Source organism: Cupressus sempervirens, chromosome 4 (genome assembly GCF_028749045.1).
Source record: "Cupressus sempervirens isolate cs-2001-9-10 chromosome 4, ASM2874904v1, whole genome shotgun sequence".
Classification (NCBI taxonomy): Eukaryota; Viridiplantae; Streptophyta; class Pinopsida; order Cupressales; family Cupressaceae; genus Cupressus; species Cupressus sempervirens.
The window spans coordinates 3,388,894-3,405,780 of NC_143121.1; the positions used below are offsets into that span (position 1 = coordinate 3,388,894).

At 32.1% G+C, this 16,887-nt stretch overlaps 1 long non-coding RNA gene across 1 annotated transcript; it reads right to left on the bottom strand.

The window, feature by feature from the left end:
* Nucleotides 1-6,401: 6,401 nt before the first annotated feature.
* Nucleotides 6,402-6,971, bottom strand: LOC149559639 (uncharacterized). The gene is made up of 2 exons (XR_016363298.1): nucleotides 6,885-6,971; nucleotides 6,402-6,621 (listed from the first exon to the last, which is right to left on the bottom strand). It is a non-coding gene; the product is annotated as an uncharacterized LOC149559639 (long non-coding RNA).
* Between the last annotated feature and the right edge of the window lie 9,916 nt (nucleotides 6,972-16,887).

Sequence of the window (16,887 nt, forward strand, 5' to 3'; positions counted from 1 at the left end):
TTTCTAATAAAAAAATGACAAAAACTTGTATTAGTATCCTAAGATAAGCTATGGGGAAACTCAAAGTTTTATATGGAAAGTTATGAAACAAGCAGGTTGTGTTGACAATGTGTTCAAAGCTTTTCTGAAAACAATATTTTCAGGGTTGTGGGTACATAAGGAAAGGAATGAATGAACAATTTTCCATGAAATATTTGTGATTCCTGACTCTTACTTACAAAATGCCTTTTAGGGTTTCTTAATTGTATTTTAGGGTCAGTGGATTCAAATTTGTGTAATCCTTAATTGGTGTTTGAAGAAAAGTGAAACTATGATATTGTTACAAATACCATATAAGAGATGTAACATTGGAAGCATCTTACTCTTGTCTCGTCATATTTTCTGATTGGCATCTTAAGCTAAAACATAAATATTTGGAATCTTGAATTCTTCTGTAGTATGATATTTTCAATGTTAATGATAATGATTCATATGTTTACTTTCACATTTGTTGGAGTAGCAACCTTGTTGTGTAATTTTGTAATATATATTATCTCATGACCTTACAAGTAAAACAAGAGAATTATCCTTTAACATTAGTTAATTAGTCATTTAACTTCCATTAATCGCTATCAAATATTTTGCATAATTTTATTAGGTTTCAATTTCCGACTAAAGGACCAGCCATTTGATTTTGTATTTGCAGGATGTGGAGAAACTCATATTCAGGGGACAAAATACCTATTTATTGTTTCATAAAAGGACAAAGCAACTTTCTAGACTAGTTCCAATTCTAGGTTATGTCTTGATAGCAATATGGACATTTCCAATATATTAGTCTGTAAGTTTTAATTGTCCAAGTTAAGCATTTCTTTATTAGATACTATCTAGTATAATTTAGTACTAATGAACAAATAATTGTGCAGATGGAATGATCAACATTCTAAGTGATTGATACATGGAAATGTACAGTTAATGTAGAAAGTTCGAACATCAAATAAAATTTTGCATATTATTTCATATCTTGAGTGTCATGTTTATGTTTTCATGTTGAATATGTGAATTCTACTTTGCAATTTCATTTTTAAAAAAAGCTCAAACAATAAAACATTTTTGAACTAGCTAGAAATATGATTTTTTATTTTAATTTTGTGTGATTAACTCATATTGGAGAGTCAAGGAGTATCAAATTGCAACAGATGGGTCTTGTACTGACCAGAATAATGGGGTAACAATGTGAATCTACTTGCCTTGAGAATGAAAACTATCATGTAAGGACAACACATAATATGAGACTAGAGTTATAAACTCCACTAGTTGTGGTGCAAAATGAAGAAAAGTTATATTGAAAGAGAGAATAATGAAGGGGTAATGAATATCATGATTGTGAAGGGTGTTGAAGGAGAATTCCAAGTATGGACTGAAAGACTATGGATATTTTTGAGTACTAATTGTAACACTCTAACCATAATTGGCTATAGGTCATATCCAAAAATATTATAGTTGTAAGAAAGTAGCCTATTGTGGAAACATTAATCTTGTCCAATAGATTGAATGGTGTTTGAGAAAATTAGTATAGTTATCAGTCAAACTAGAAAAGTGTTGTTGTGTACAACACACTTATACTCAGAAATATTGAGCCTATGTATATAAACAAATAATATTTAAAGAAATATATAACCTAGATTTTTTTGTCAAATCTTTTGAGGTTTCAATTTATGTATCTCTAAAAGGTTTTGAAATCATTGTTCTCTAATTTGTATGAATTTATCCACAAATATTGAACTACATACATTGTAGTAGATTTAGGGCTTTTTCAAAGTTTTCAAGGTATCTTTAATTTTGTTTTGACCTATGAGTACTAATTGTAACACTCTAATAACAATTGAGTGTAGGTCGTATCCAAAAATATTATAGCTGTATTGTGAAAACATTAATCCTGTTGAATAGGTTGAATGGTGTTTGAGAAAATTAATATGGTGTTAAAATTTTCTTTTTGACCTAGGCTCACAAGGAAGGGATAGTATTTTTTCTGTATTGCTTTATAAAAAATGAAAACATGTTCTAGCAAAGAATTTTTTATTTGAAAATATGGAGTAGTGTAAGAATTTATACAGTCCAAAATCTCAAAATTGCAAATCCATAAGAATATGAAAATTTATATATCATATGAAAATTCAAATGATGAGATGCAAATTCATTCAAAAAGTAAATAATTACCAAATTGCTAACAATCCACCCACCCACCCATTTATAGTTCAATGTTTCATGTTACATATAGGCAATTTTTTTAATTTGATTTACTTAGTATTGAATTATAGTATAATATGATTTCTTCTTGTTACAACAATGCCAAGGCCTTGCCAATGATCATAACTATCTCTACCAATTTTGCATATTCTCTAACAATCTAACAATGCTTCTTATTGTGTCTTAGGAGAGCGCTTCTATCTCTCTTTATAATACACTCTTTTGTTGCTTTTGCTTCATACTCCTCTTTGCACAAGTTAGGGACTCCAGTTTAGCAAAGCCCTTGTTATTATTAGTATCATGTAATTTATTTCTTGCTACATTAAAAAGGTTATTAAAAAATGCCCATTCATTAAATTTCAAATTTTAGGAATTGCCACCATAGAATATTCAAGTTGCAATTTTAGAAAATATTTTATTGTTTATTGTCATTCATTAACCTAGAAGATCAGCTCTCACCAGTGTGCATGTGTGTCCACATATGCACACACATACACACAAATTTCCACAATCCATTGCATTGTATTAATTTGTTTCTAGATTCAATTGTGTAAAGTTTTTTACCATCAACATTTCAAATCACATTATGTGATCCATCATCACGATGAAACAGAAAAAGAGATGTGAAACACAGTGAGTTGCAAATGTTGACTATAGGGACCAAGGGAAGATAGATTGCATGCACAACAAAGTTAGAAGTAAAATAGAAGGCAAGATGGTTGGACAAGAAACTACGAAGAACAGACTGTCATAAATAGCAATGAAAGAAAGAACATGAGAAGTAAAAGTGAGAAGAAAAGAAAAAAATCAATCAGATGTTGGAAAGTGAGGATAAGTAAATATCAAATCAAAGGGAGAAAGAAAAAGAAGAAAAGAAGTCAGAACTAAACAAACCTAAAAAACAAATAAATTAAATGCATGGTCAAACAATTATATTATTATTAAAATTATTGTATGTCAACCACACCTAGATATATAAAACATGTGTGTTATATTATCATAATATATAATATGTATAAGGATAATTATATATAATGCTTGCAAACAATATATAAGTGTATGTATCTCTAAGACAAGTTGTGTAAGTAAGAAGTAAAACATACATCCAAAAAAATGCATGTTTAATAGTACATATATCAATATATAAAAACACAAACTATATATACATATATGTCTCTCTATGTGTGTATATATGTATATACATGTATATATATACACTGACATATATATGTATGTATGACAAATTAACATGTATATAACTAGTTTACAAAAATTAACATGTATGATTTTATTGAATCGAAAAATATATTTATCACAATCAAATTATGACCTCTCACAAGCAAGATAATTTTTTTCTATTAATCATAAAATAATTTCCACAAACCCCTTCAATATTTCCATGGGTGAAATAAAATGAGGTCAAAGACAACCCCAATAGACTCAAACTCAAAGTTTGAGACACTAGGGCCAAAGCCTCTCTCACACAAATAAAACTCTATGTTATGATACATTTTATACTGTATTAACATATCCACAATCAATCATAATAATTATAAACATTCAGTTCAGCCCTTAGGCCAAAAATGTCAAATCGTCCTCTTGTCTTCAGTGCCACATCAATACGTGAATTGTGACATAGTAATTTATGATCATAATAATATATTTTACACATTTATCTTGTATGCATACATTAAAAAATCTTACTCTAGTTAATCAATAAAATCAAAATACAATTCATTTGAGAAAAAGAAATATATGATTCTTTGTTATGATTTTTTTAATATATTATATTTATAAAAATTACTTATAATCTTTTTTAATGTTCATTATTGTGTTAGTTTCAGATTAAGGTAAAAATAGGTTTTGAAGGGCCCCAAAACCGTTTACATAAAAGAAAAAGATAAAACATGAGGCACTACTAGGTTTTACTAGGACCTAAAATCAGTTAAAAAATCAAAACCAGGTTTTACAAGGACCTAGAACCTAGAGACTAAACCAACTGACAAGCAAAAGCTAGCAACTAACACACTAGTACCACCTACTTAGTAACCAACACCTCACCAAAAAAGCCAGTCACAACAAGGGAACCTATGATTTTCCTTTTAATTTAGTGTCTTCCTTGTGTGACTGAAGGTTCATATTTAAAGGGGGGAGCAGAAGGCTTACTTTTCTTTCTTTTTACCACAATCCAACCATCCTCCACCTTCACAGCCCCAGTAACCCAAAACTCAGAAAAAATGGAACAGTTGAACCCAAAGGAAGTAGAAACCACAACAATCTCCCTAGAAGAGCTAGAAGATGACTGACCCCCAAAAAGAGCATCTAAAATAGGGGTAGAAACTAGAGTAGGGATAGGGACCCAACCAACAACTTCCTCTACCATAGGCACCGAATGATTGCTGGAAGCATCATCAGGAGGAGAATCACCCATAGGTTCCAAGGATGCAACCAAAGATTTATGCACTGTATAGTGCTAAGAAAAGGCCTTTGACCACCAAGAAGGTGGTCACCTTGATTTGGACTTCTTAGCACCATAATGATCAGCAATATCACCTGTCATGTGACATTTTCTAGAATTAAAAAGGAGACCTTCAAAATCCATCATTTGAGTCTAGGAACCCCTTGTAGAATCCAAGAAAATCTCCTTAGGAAGGCCCTTAGAAACATCCAAATCCACAAGAGTTCATGCACATGTTGAATGGAAGATATCAAAAGTGTCAGAATCCACATATAAAAAAATCACCAATAGCATTCCCAATAGTTTCAAAAATAGAATCTTTCCATAAATGTATCAGGAGATTTGGAAGCCCGACTTAGATAGGGAACCTGTTAAAGCATTTAGTAAGTGGATTAAAATCCATATGCCATGTTTAGCCATAAGTGGATATCTACCTTGCCATGAAAAACTGTTATCACACATAATAGTTTTCCTATCTTTAACACTTTCAAACTTAGCTATAAAGAATCTTTTTGCATTTGGAAAGATGTGGACATTATTTTCTATAATTGGTTCCCAATGTATGGAGATCTAGGCGTGAAGATTAGCAAGAGAGGGCAAAAAAACCCCGAAAGCAAAAAGTAGTAGCAAAAGAGGAGAGCTCTTCTACTATATGGAAGATATCTTCAACTATTTTTGCGTCTAAAGAAACCCTAATAGGATTTGAGACACTTACAAGAGACACATCATGATGAGAAGGCCCTAAAAAATAGGCATAAGGATTAGAACCATACTATCCAGCTTCAAAGGCAACAATGTTTGCAAAAGTCCTTCCCCCAGAACCAAGAGACCCTGCAAAACTAAGACGAGCACCCAGTGAAGAAGGAATGGAAGGAGAAGAATGGGCACGAAAAACCAGACGAGTAGACCCTAGCCCTGCCAAAAATGAATGCTGCAAATGAGGAGTTGACTACAGCAATGGGCAAAGCTCTCCCACCACCGCCAGCAGATGCAACCCCATCAGCTGTAGGACAAGAGGTGGGAGTAGTAAATTCGAACACAAGAGGAGCTGGAATAGAAGGAGCAGGAGTAGAAGGAGCGAGAGACATCGTTTTTTACAAATTTTTTTTATTTGTGTTAGTTTACTTTTAATTATTTTTTCTATTTTTTGAAGTTTAATGATTTATAATAGTACCAAATTTAAATATTTAACATTTCTACCAAACACGTAAAGAACATTACACGATTAACTTTATTCTCTAAACATAAATGACAATCTACTTAGTGTAAGATCTTTATACTATTAGACTAAATAGATTGTTGTATCTGAAACAATAAAATTTTGTTTGTCATGACTCCTACTTACAAATAATTAATCATCATACAAACCATTAGAATTCTTTTAAAACAATTAAAATATATTGGCTTTTTATCTACAGAAATATAGATGAAATTCTACTGATACTAAAATACACATATTGAAACCAACTAAATTTCTGAAAAGTTCACTTTTCAAATATAATTTTATCTGCTTGACTCATACTAGTTTGTAAGCATATCGAATAGAAACAATATATTGCAATAATGGAATAGATACAATAATCTGTAACAACTTTTGGGATAATAGGCTCCATTATTCCCCAACCCTATATTCTTCAAACAACTCTTCACCAAATATATAAACGTGCAAACTGAAAAAACACTACCCAATTAATAGAGCTTTGGCACTACTCTATACAATGTCCGCAGGCTTACTCATTTATTTGTTTACATCAAACTATACTTCTTTTGTGTCATACTAATTGATGTATATCGCATCAACAATATACATTATGGGACATGATCAGGATCATCTCCTCTATTTGCTTGAGGAGGTGGTGGAGAAAACCTTCGCCTGTTAAGTGATTTTCGAAGTAATCTCTTTCCCATGTGTGGCCTGCCATAAGCAAAACCATCTGCAAACTCATATATAAATTAATATTATTTTTAGTTAGTAATTTGTCATTATATCATCGAATATATGTAAATAATGGCCAACAAGCAAATAAATGTTCTCAAATTATGAATGTTTTCAGGAATTAAAGGTTCGAAGATATTCGCAATGAAATGCCATTATTACAGCCAGGAACTCTAAAACAAATATCTACCTGCTAAAAAAAACAGCAATTCAATCATCAACCAGAAACAAGAAAAGGAAAAGAAAGAAATGATTGAATACTTATTTCACAAGCACTTGCTGAGAGAATCGCAGCAAGCAGAATAACAATGCAACAAACCAAAATCTTCCAAAGACCCATACTCAGAAAAAAGAGATTGTAGTCTTGATGTGAACGCAAAACGTCAGAGAGGTATTTATAGATGGTCTGGGAATTAGTTAGCCTACCCAGAGTAGACAATGTCAACTATTTCAAGGCTTTTGTCTTAAGTTAGTACATTGGGATGAAAATTAGATCATGATTACCTAAACTATTTAAATTGTTAATTATTGTTAGTTGGACAGCTGTTATTTCTGATCTGGAAATAGCAGTAGTATTTATGGGTAGTTTGGACAGTTGTTCGTCCTTATCTATGTATAGCAGCATTAGTTATAGGTAGTTTGGACAGCTGTTTGTTCACTTGCCGAGAATTAGTAAATGGTTATTGCAAGGATAATTATTTACTAATTTTAGTAATTCTCTTTTGAACACCTTGCAACCAATTCTATTATTGGCTGTCGAGTTGTCTTAATCTCAGCCGTTGGTTTGATTTAATCTTAGTCGTTGATTTTTCCAATAGGGTAGTATAAAAAAGGGTCATTGGGTCATTTGGATATACAAATTTTGAAGAAGCATTTTGCAGTGATAGAAAATTGTCTTGCAGTGTTAGCAAGGGCACAGTGTTAGCCTGAAGATAGCAGTGGGGAATATCAGCAGAAGAAATTAGGAGGTTGTCGGAGTTTTGCCAGTGTGAGAAAAAGAATTTTATATCTCTTGATTTGTTGAAGTTTAATATATTCTTCATCTATAGAATTGGTTTTCTCTTAGGAGTTTTTCCAGGGACAATTTGTCCGAAAATATTTTGTTCATTGTGTTGCTCATTTCTTTCCGTATTATATAAGTGAAGTTGCAGTTGTGTTATTTTTCAATATTAGCTAAGAACAGTTTAATAATTGTTTACGATAGAAGATTAATAATCAGTGACTGCAATAGTTGATTTTTCACATACATATTATAAATTGTGCACAGAACATAGAAAGTTGACAATTTGCAACGGCAACCTTATTTCTGCTTCGTTGTACCGATGCATCTGACTTAGATATATATGACTGGGTAGGCTGTTTTTTTAATTAAGGGGATAATATTAGAAATCTTGAGGATAACCAAAATGAAAATAAAAACAAAATATTGCATCAATTTGCAATTAAAGTATGCTCATCTAAAGTAAAAGTCCACTAGCAAGAGGCCATCGCATTAGTTTCTGTTTAAGAGGTTGTAATACGTTAAAATACGCTAAGTCTTATGCCAAATCCAACAGGTGTCATTGCGAGGCAGTCAATGAGATCCTAAAACGCATATTAAGCTTCGATTTTCGTTTGCTTAGGTTTTGACTCTAACTCCTTTGCTACTCCCAATTTCAAGCTTTCCGGCCATCCATGCTTGAAGGACTACTGATCATATGTCATTTTAAAACCTTGGACAAGGTTCCTTCTAGTGAATTTAATGATAGAAGTGAAATTATATGATATAAATGATAAAATTAAAGTTATTAGTTTCTAGAGTAAGACTATGGTTTTTATCACTTATATTGTATTAATATGTGTTTTGGTAGTTGTGCAGTTTTCAAAATTTTCTCTAAATATTATGTAAATGATTAATTTAATTTTTTAACTATTCTATTACCAATGTCCTTTTTTTTCGAGAATCTCTTCATTTTCTCTCACTAAAATTGAAGTTGTGACACGTTTTCTAGTTTTAATTTTTATTTTTTTTATAAGCAATACTACTAATAATCATGGTGTAATTGCCAGCCAAATATAAAATATTTGTTGTTAATTTTTTAGATTATTATTTAAGTTTCAACAAATTTCATCTATAATAAAATATGATTATAAAATAATTAAGATTCACTAATTATCTATTTTTAAAAAAAGTTCACATTTTAAATGATAACTATTAAATTCAACTCTTTATTTAAATTTTTATATAAATATATACACATTTTAAAATATTTGATAACTTTAGTAAAAAAATCTTTCTCTATATTTTCTTTATTATTTTCACTCTCTATTTATATTTATTTTTAATTTTCAGTTCCACTTTTCATCTAGATATTGCTGTATTTTTTTTTAAATTGTCAATATTTCCAATTACACTATGTGTACCATCATCATTATATAAGAGAGTATAAAGAAGAGAAAAATAGATAAAAATTTTGACATTCCCTTTACAAAAATGAGAAATCTCAAGTTGTAGTCAATGGTATAAAAGAGATAAAATGTAAAACTTGATGTATTATTCTCTCTAATAGTAATATAAAAGCTTTAAAAAGTAAGCATGGATCAAAATAGTGATGGACAATATACACTTGATATGGAGAAGACATACAACACATTGGTTTGAATGTGGGTTTAAATAATAGTTTTAGAAGACGAATTCTACACAATGTAGAAACTCCATAATAACTTAAAAAACTAACTTGTAACAAAAACTATTGATATATAACATGTACTATACATAAATCTAAATCACTAGAATACATTGATGGGTGATTTTTAAGATTTGGTTATAAGCCATGTAAATGATGTGTACTTTCTTGAGAGATTAAAACACAATTTCACATTTTTGTTTATGCAAAAGGTTGCGATATAAAGAACCACTAGAAACTCGTACAATATTTTAGATAAATCAGTTCAAGAAACTTTAATGACTAATTCAGGTTATATCAGTCAAGTTGAAGAAAATTGACTTTTACATAAAAGACTAGGTCATATCAACTTTGATAATCTAGTTACAATAAGTAAAAACCAAAATTTTAGAGGTCTAACCTTGACCAATAAACTACTAAATGGAATTTAGAATGAGTTGTTAAGGGAAAACAAAGAAAATATCCTTTAAAACAAAATAACATTTTTCTACTAGGCCATTGGAAAATTAGTACATACAGATTGTGTGGTCTGACTAAAATTGAATCGATTAAAGGTAAAAAGTATTTCATTTTATTTGTACATGGTTACACTAGAATGGTTTGGGTAGCTTTTCTTAAACACGACTATGTAGCATTTGAAGATTTTTTTTTAGATTAATGGTTTAAAGGGACCCAATCTAATACAAAAATGATAAAGATAGGATAGAGGAGATTAATATACCTCTCAATAATTTACTGAATACTATGAAAGACTTTAAAATATAATATTCTATTACTCATAATAATAATAAATGGTGTTGTTGAGAGGTGAAAAATAAAATGTGTTAAGGAAATGGCTAGAAGGATGCTAAATGACATGAAAACAACTAAATCAAAATTGGAAATAAGTTGTTCATATTGTAGGAGTTGATAAAATCCAACTCCACAATGCACCAATATCACTTGAACGCAAATAGCTTGTCAGAGAGAAACCAAAGGAATAAGAGTTTGAAGCAAACAATGCAAGAGAAAATATTTAACAATAGGAAAAATGAAATTGCTATGTGAATGAATGAATTTACAATTAGAGAGGGACCAAATATAAAGGCTTCAAAGAAGCTTGTAGAACAAGCTGGAAGGTGGTACAAGATAAGGTTGACAACTAAGCACACTTCCACAAAAAAGTGAAACATGCTAGAAAGGAACAAACTCCTGTGTTGTCAACAACTCATCACTACAACTATTAACTACATGCACTAACCTAAGTAAGCTTAAATAATAGAATAAATAATTAATAAATAACTAATTATTTACTCTAACGCCCCCCTTGAGTGCAACTTAGGGGAATGCCTTAAGCTCACAAAACCAAGAGAAAATGTAGAATGGGTCCCAACAATAAGGCCATGTTAGGTACCCATGTACAATGCAAAGAAATGAAACCTTTGAAAATGGGGAAAGAGGGGAAACCTCGTGGGAAAAACATTCCCCAAAAAGAGGTAAGTGCAAACATGCTAAAAAAATGGAGGAAGGTAGGAAGGAAGGCCTTAACAAGACCCCCCAAGGACAACTTCCATTGAAAATGTTTCAAGAGAGTCTCTCAAAACCACAATTACAACTAGTCCCCCATGAGATATAGAAAGGATGCCAAAGCCCCCCCAAAATAATGGAGCTCCTAGAGAAAGAATCAAACCAATGAAACTCCAATGCAGAGTAAACAAGGGAACAAAACAAGGGAACCTGATGGTGACACAACCCAACAACAAAATAGACACAATAGAAAAGGGAATTATATTAACTGAGAAAATATGCCAGTACAAATAGTGCAGAGAAAATAAACTTCAAAACATGCCCTGCAGGCTTACAATAGCATAAATCTGGAGAATATTTATCCTTTTAGCACCTCCTCTCAAGCTCCAATCCGAACTCCCTTTTACAATGCCAAAAATCTCCTTAAATAGACCCCGGAGGGTTAAGGACTAGGAGTACATTCTAGAAAGTGCTAGTAGGCATCCACCGACAAAATAGAAGGTTCTGGAAGCTGCGTTAGAAGTCGGTGCAATTCTAGAAGAATCCAGAAACAGTAGCCGAACTTCCGGGAGGCATAACTTTTGAACCGTAACTCCGATTGACGAACCGTTTACATTTTCGGAAAGCTCTCGAAGCACTCTATAGCCCCATGGACCAGCTTCACTCGTCCCCCATTTTTTGACCCTTTTCGAGGTCATTTAATGCCCCAAACTTGACTTTGAAGCATTCTTAGGAGGTCTCCAGAACCCGAAAAACTGCAATAACTTTCAAACCGTGGGGTTTTTTGACCTGATTCTTTTTCTGGAATGCTCTAAATCTCAATTACATTCATCTGGCCAAGTCGTACCTTCTAGGTCACCAAAATGATGGTCAAATTGCATGCTCCTATTTTTTTGGGATTTCCAAATGCACTGATAGTTGAACTATGAGAGTTGGAACCTTTATTTGAGCCAAATGGGTATCCAAAAATGTAAAGACATAAAATAGAAACTAAGTCTAAGTACATTTTTTTTGGGTGACACAGGATTGCCCTTATACCTCTGGATGCTCCTGCATCAGAACCCCTGAATGAGAAAGAAACTAGAAGGCCTAGCTGATGCCCAAAAGAACATGTATGAGGATCCTGTAATGGAATCCCCAAGGTAGGTGTGATGACACTATCATAAATGTTTGCTGTAGTATCTACAACAAGTGCACCTAGAGGCTTGATGAATGAAGCTAGAGGATCAGGTAAAGTAGAAGAAGAATCCTACAAAGGAGAAAATCCCTTAGCTGGATATGGTGTGGAAGTGAAAACAAGGATCTCAAGAACAATACAAAGGTTCAAGTATCCAGAGTACATCACATGATGCTCCTACAAAAGAGAAGAGCCATGCTTCAAAAATGGAGATGGAGGGCAAAAGTGCAAGAAGGTATAGAGATAGCTGGAAGAATCAACTATCCCTATAGCATTAAGGCCTCTTATGGCATGATCCCAAATGAAGACTAAATCAATAGTGAACTCAACTATCTTCCCTCATCTGCTATGTTTAATCTGAGAAATTGAGAGAAGGTTGGCAGACAAAGATGGAACATAGAATACATCATTGAATATACCATCCTAGATGCGAATTGAACCTTTCCCATAGATTGGTAGGGTAGTGTTATTCCCCATGAGAATATGAGGAATAGGAGAAACTTCAAGAGTAGAGAATACACCTTGAGAAGATGTCATATGGTGAGAAGCACTTGAATCCAGTATCCAAGTAACCTATGAAGGAGATGTAATGGAAGCCTATAATGCAAGACCCTTTCCAAGATTTGATGCAGATGGTGAAGATGTGGAAGAAGACTAAAAGGTAGACCCCTATGAGGTAGAAGAGGATGGAGAAGAAACAATGTCCTTCTGAAGAAGAGCTTGCAAATATGCAATTTGTTTCTCATAGCCATCAAATCTCTTTTGAAAATAATGTACCTCATCATGAGATCCTTTCTGACAATAGGAATAGTTAGGAGACTCGGTCTTCTTTCTCTCCTTCTTCTTAGAAGATGATGAACTAGTAGAAGAGGGATCTGATATCTACTTTAACTTCTGCTCCCATGTATCCTTGACAAGTGATGCCTGTGACTGTGAACCTAAAAGTGAATCCATCTGATTGATCTTGGACTATTCACAAGTTAACCAATCACAAAATATCTGAAATGAAGGTATCATGTGTCTGTCACCCAAGGCATCCATAGTGGAGTAGAAAGTGGAAGAGAAGATTTGATATTGGCCTCTCAACTTTAAGAGTATCAAAAAGATACACTCATCATCTATCTTATTTTTCCCACATCCTTGCAAAAGTGTACGAAGAGATTTAAACTTCATCAATAAATCCTGAATGGTGGGGAAGTCTATAGGTGTCAAAGATGTCAATTTTACATCAAGTTGAAGTTCTTAGAACTAATTCACTGTGCCAAACAAAGTTTGAAATTTTAGCCAATAAGCCCGTGGAGTGGTCAAACCATCCAAGTGAAATAGTAGACTATCTAAAATGTTCAATGCAATTAATCCCATAGCCTCATCCATTTTATTTCTATGCTGAAGAACCTCAAAAGGGTGTATAAGAATAGGTCAATTCTCATCGAGACATGACCATAAGCCCCTTGACATGAGAAGCCTAGTCATTTGTGCCTTCCAAGTGTGATAGTTGTGTGGTGTGAGATGGGTCACAAATGGATCCGTCATTGAGAGAATCAGACAGAAGTAGAAGGGTCTTATTCTGAATTAAATTATAAAAAAAAAAACAACTCCCCTCCCCCTCCCCCCCCCACCTCCCCACAATAGATAATGATATCCCTCAAATACCACAAAAGAACAACTATGGAAAGCAAGAAAAACTAAAAAAAGAACCTAGATCTCGGATGCAGAGAGGGAGAAAACTGAAGCTTCTACTTCAAAATAAAAAATAGAAGCTCAATATTACTCCAAACTAATTCTAGATCTTGAAAGTAGACAATAAATCATGCACTTTAAAAAAAAATAGTAGTGAAATATGTGTCCATATGAGCCCGAATGAAGCCTTTGAAGGTGCAAAAAATGGGACTTTTCTAGTTACATAAAAATTGAGGAATAGAGATGTCAAACTTCTTGCATCAATGTGTAGATCATGAATTTCTAGCCCAAAACAAACAAAATTGCTTGAAAAAATGAGTCCATATGAGAGAGATATCGCTATTCAAAAATCACCTCTGCAATTTTTTTTCCTAAATCACTACCATCACACCTCCAAAAATAAAGAAAAAAACTTAAAAAGTGTCAAATCTATTATGTCAAACCCTCTTTCTCCTTTTTCTCCAAATATTAAAAAAATGCTCTTCTTCCTGATTGAAGAAAAAATCATAAAAAAACTAGGGTTTGTGTCTCTGAATTATGGGTTCAAAAATTCTTCATCCAAGAAGTAGTCGAAAAACTCTGATACCATGTAGGAGTTGATAAAATCCAACTCCACAGTGTGCCAAGATCACTTGCATGCAAATAGGTTGTTGAAGAGAAACCAAAGAAGCAAGAGCTTGAAGCAAACAATGCAAGAGAAAATATTACACAATAAGAAAAATTAAATTGCTATGTGAATGGATGAATTTACAATGTGGGAGAGACTAAATATAAAGGCTTCAAAGAAGCATGTAGAACAAGTTGGAAGGTGGTAGAAGATAAGGTAGACAACTAAGCACACTTCCACAAAAAGGTGGAACATGCTAGACGGGAACAAACTCCCATGTTGTCAATAACTCTTCACTACAACTATTAACTACATGCATTAACCTAGGTAAGCTTAAGTAATAGAATAAATAATTAATAAATAACTAATTATTTACTCTAACACATATAGTTGTATATGTATTAAGTAGGGTTTAAATCAAGGCTTGAACTTATGACCTAGTATGATTTATCTTTTTATAAAATTTAATGTATGTTTTATATAATTTTTATTAATTTTTTTAAAGTTAAAAGCATGTCAATCATAACTTGCTAATTTTTATTGAATTTTTAAAAAAATTAAATTTCTTCTTGGATGAAGGTTTTTGATTATCTTTGGAATAGTTCTATTGATCCTAAAATTAAATTTTTTAAATGGTTACTTATTCTCAATAAGCTGCCTATTGGGAACTCTTTCTCTGATATTAACTATTGCAGCATTTGCAGAACCCCAGAAACGGAAAATCATATTTTCTTTGAGTGCTCTTTTGCCAAAGAGGTTTGGTTAATGTTTGGTATTTCTATCCCTTCTAATTTCAGTATTTTTGAAGTTATTACCGGCTTTATTTCTAATGCTAGAAAAGATGTTAATATGTTTTGGGATATTACCTCATCTAACATTTTATGGCAAATTTGGAAATGCAGAAATGAAGAAAGGTTTCAAAATATCCCTAGAATACTTACTGAGGTTTTTCGAAGTCTCACACATTTTAAAATTTTTTCGCAGATTCAGATGACCATGAAAATCAACAAGGCTAAATTCAAAAGATTGCTCAAGGACGATCATACTACCTTTTTTGCTAATGAGGTTAATAATGGATTTTTTTGGAGGCTGCACCTGGATAATATACATGCTTTCATTCAAACCTTCAGTAGGTTTAGCAAAGAGATTAAAAGAAGACCTCACAATGTTTCTAGTGAGATGATTTACATGCGGAATCAAATTCAAGATCCGAATAGTGTGGTTTGGATGGATGGCCCATTGGGCTGGATGGCTTGGGTGGACACCTAGGTTGTTGTGCTTTTCTTGGTGTCATGGTCTATGTTTTTGTTTTGTTGTTTCGTTGTATAAACTTCATTTTTGAAGGTGTGAGGCTTGGCCTCTGAACTCTGTTATTCTGCGATCTCTTGTTATTTTTGATCTCCTTATTTCTAATATAAAATTTTTTAAAAAAATCTATATTTAATTTATTAAAGAAATGTCTATTTGTACATAGTAATATATACAATATTTTATATTTTATATATTTACAAATACTATGAATTTTTTACATGAGAATCATCAAATTCCACTGAGCTAACTTAAAATGATTCTAATGTTCTTTTGTTGATTACAGTCAACTATTTTAACATACAATTTTCAACACTAATAAATACAACACTTAGTAGATTTAAATGTAAATATAGACATTTTCAACACTTATTGTACTTCTGAAATAAAATATTTGCAATTTAAAGAATACTCTATTTTCTTCAAATATATGTCTAATATAAGCTCAAAAGTAATAGAATTTAAGTACAACAAATGAAATTTATTGAAACAAATTTTGATTAAAAATATTATATTTCTTTTCTATCATTTGTTTAACTTATTTAGTTGACAAGTTGCATATTTTCTCTCTAATATTATACTAAATTATATCATATTTACATTATTATACTCATCATTTATGATCACATTGATACCTCTTCTCCATAGAAATATAAAACATCTTCTTTTCCTAACGTTCACTTGGAAAAATCTCTCCTTGTACATATAGAAACATGCAACTACTAGTTAAATTTATGTTAGATCTTACATACACTAACAAAATCTCTTCTCTAATTTAAAAGGGAAAAAATTTACAAATCTATATAATTTGAATATTAAAATTAATAAATAACATAATAATCTTAAGTTTTGAACGTCTCATGTGAAAGTATATATTATACTTTGTTGACCAGACCAATGCATTATGCATGTATCTTAACTAAAACTTTACTTTAAAGATATGTTGGATTCGTTTAGATAACATATGTTGACCAGACCAATGCATTATACGGGTATACGACCATATTTCCACAATCACCACGGATGGGCCAGCAAAGATGTACATCACATATTTTCACCATTGTGAAGTCCTCCAATTATTCCATGTTTGGCCCTCACCAAAAGGTTTCTAGGCCCCTTCTTTGCACCTGTCAAACCTCTCTGTTCTCATGATGAAAACAGCTGTGTTGCATTTCCATCTTTTCAACCATGCCCCACATTGACATTTGCTGGAAAAAGTTGCCGTGGGTAATAATACAAAGCCATTCCACAATTATTCCATGTGCGGGTCTCGCATCAAATTTTTCCATACAGCTGTCTTGCACACCCATCTTTTTAACC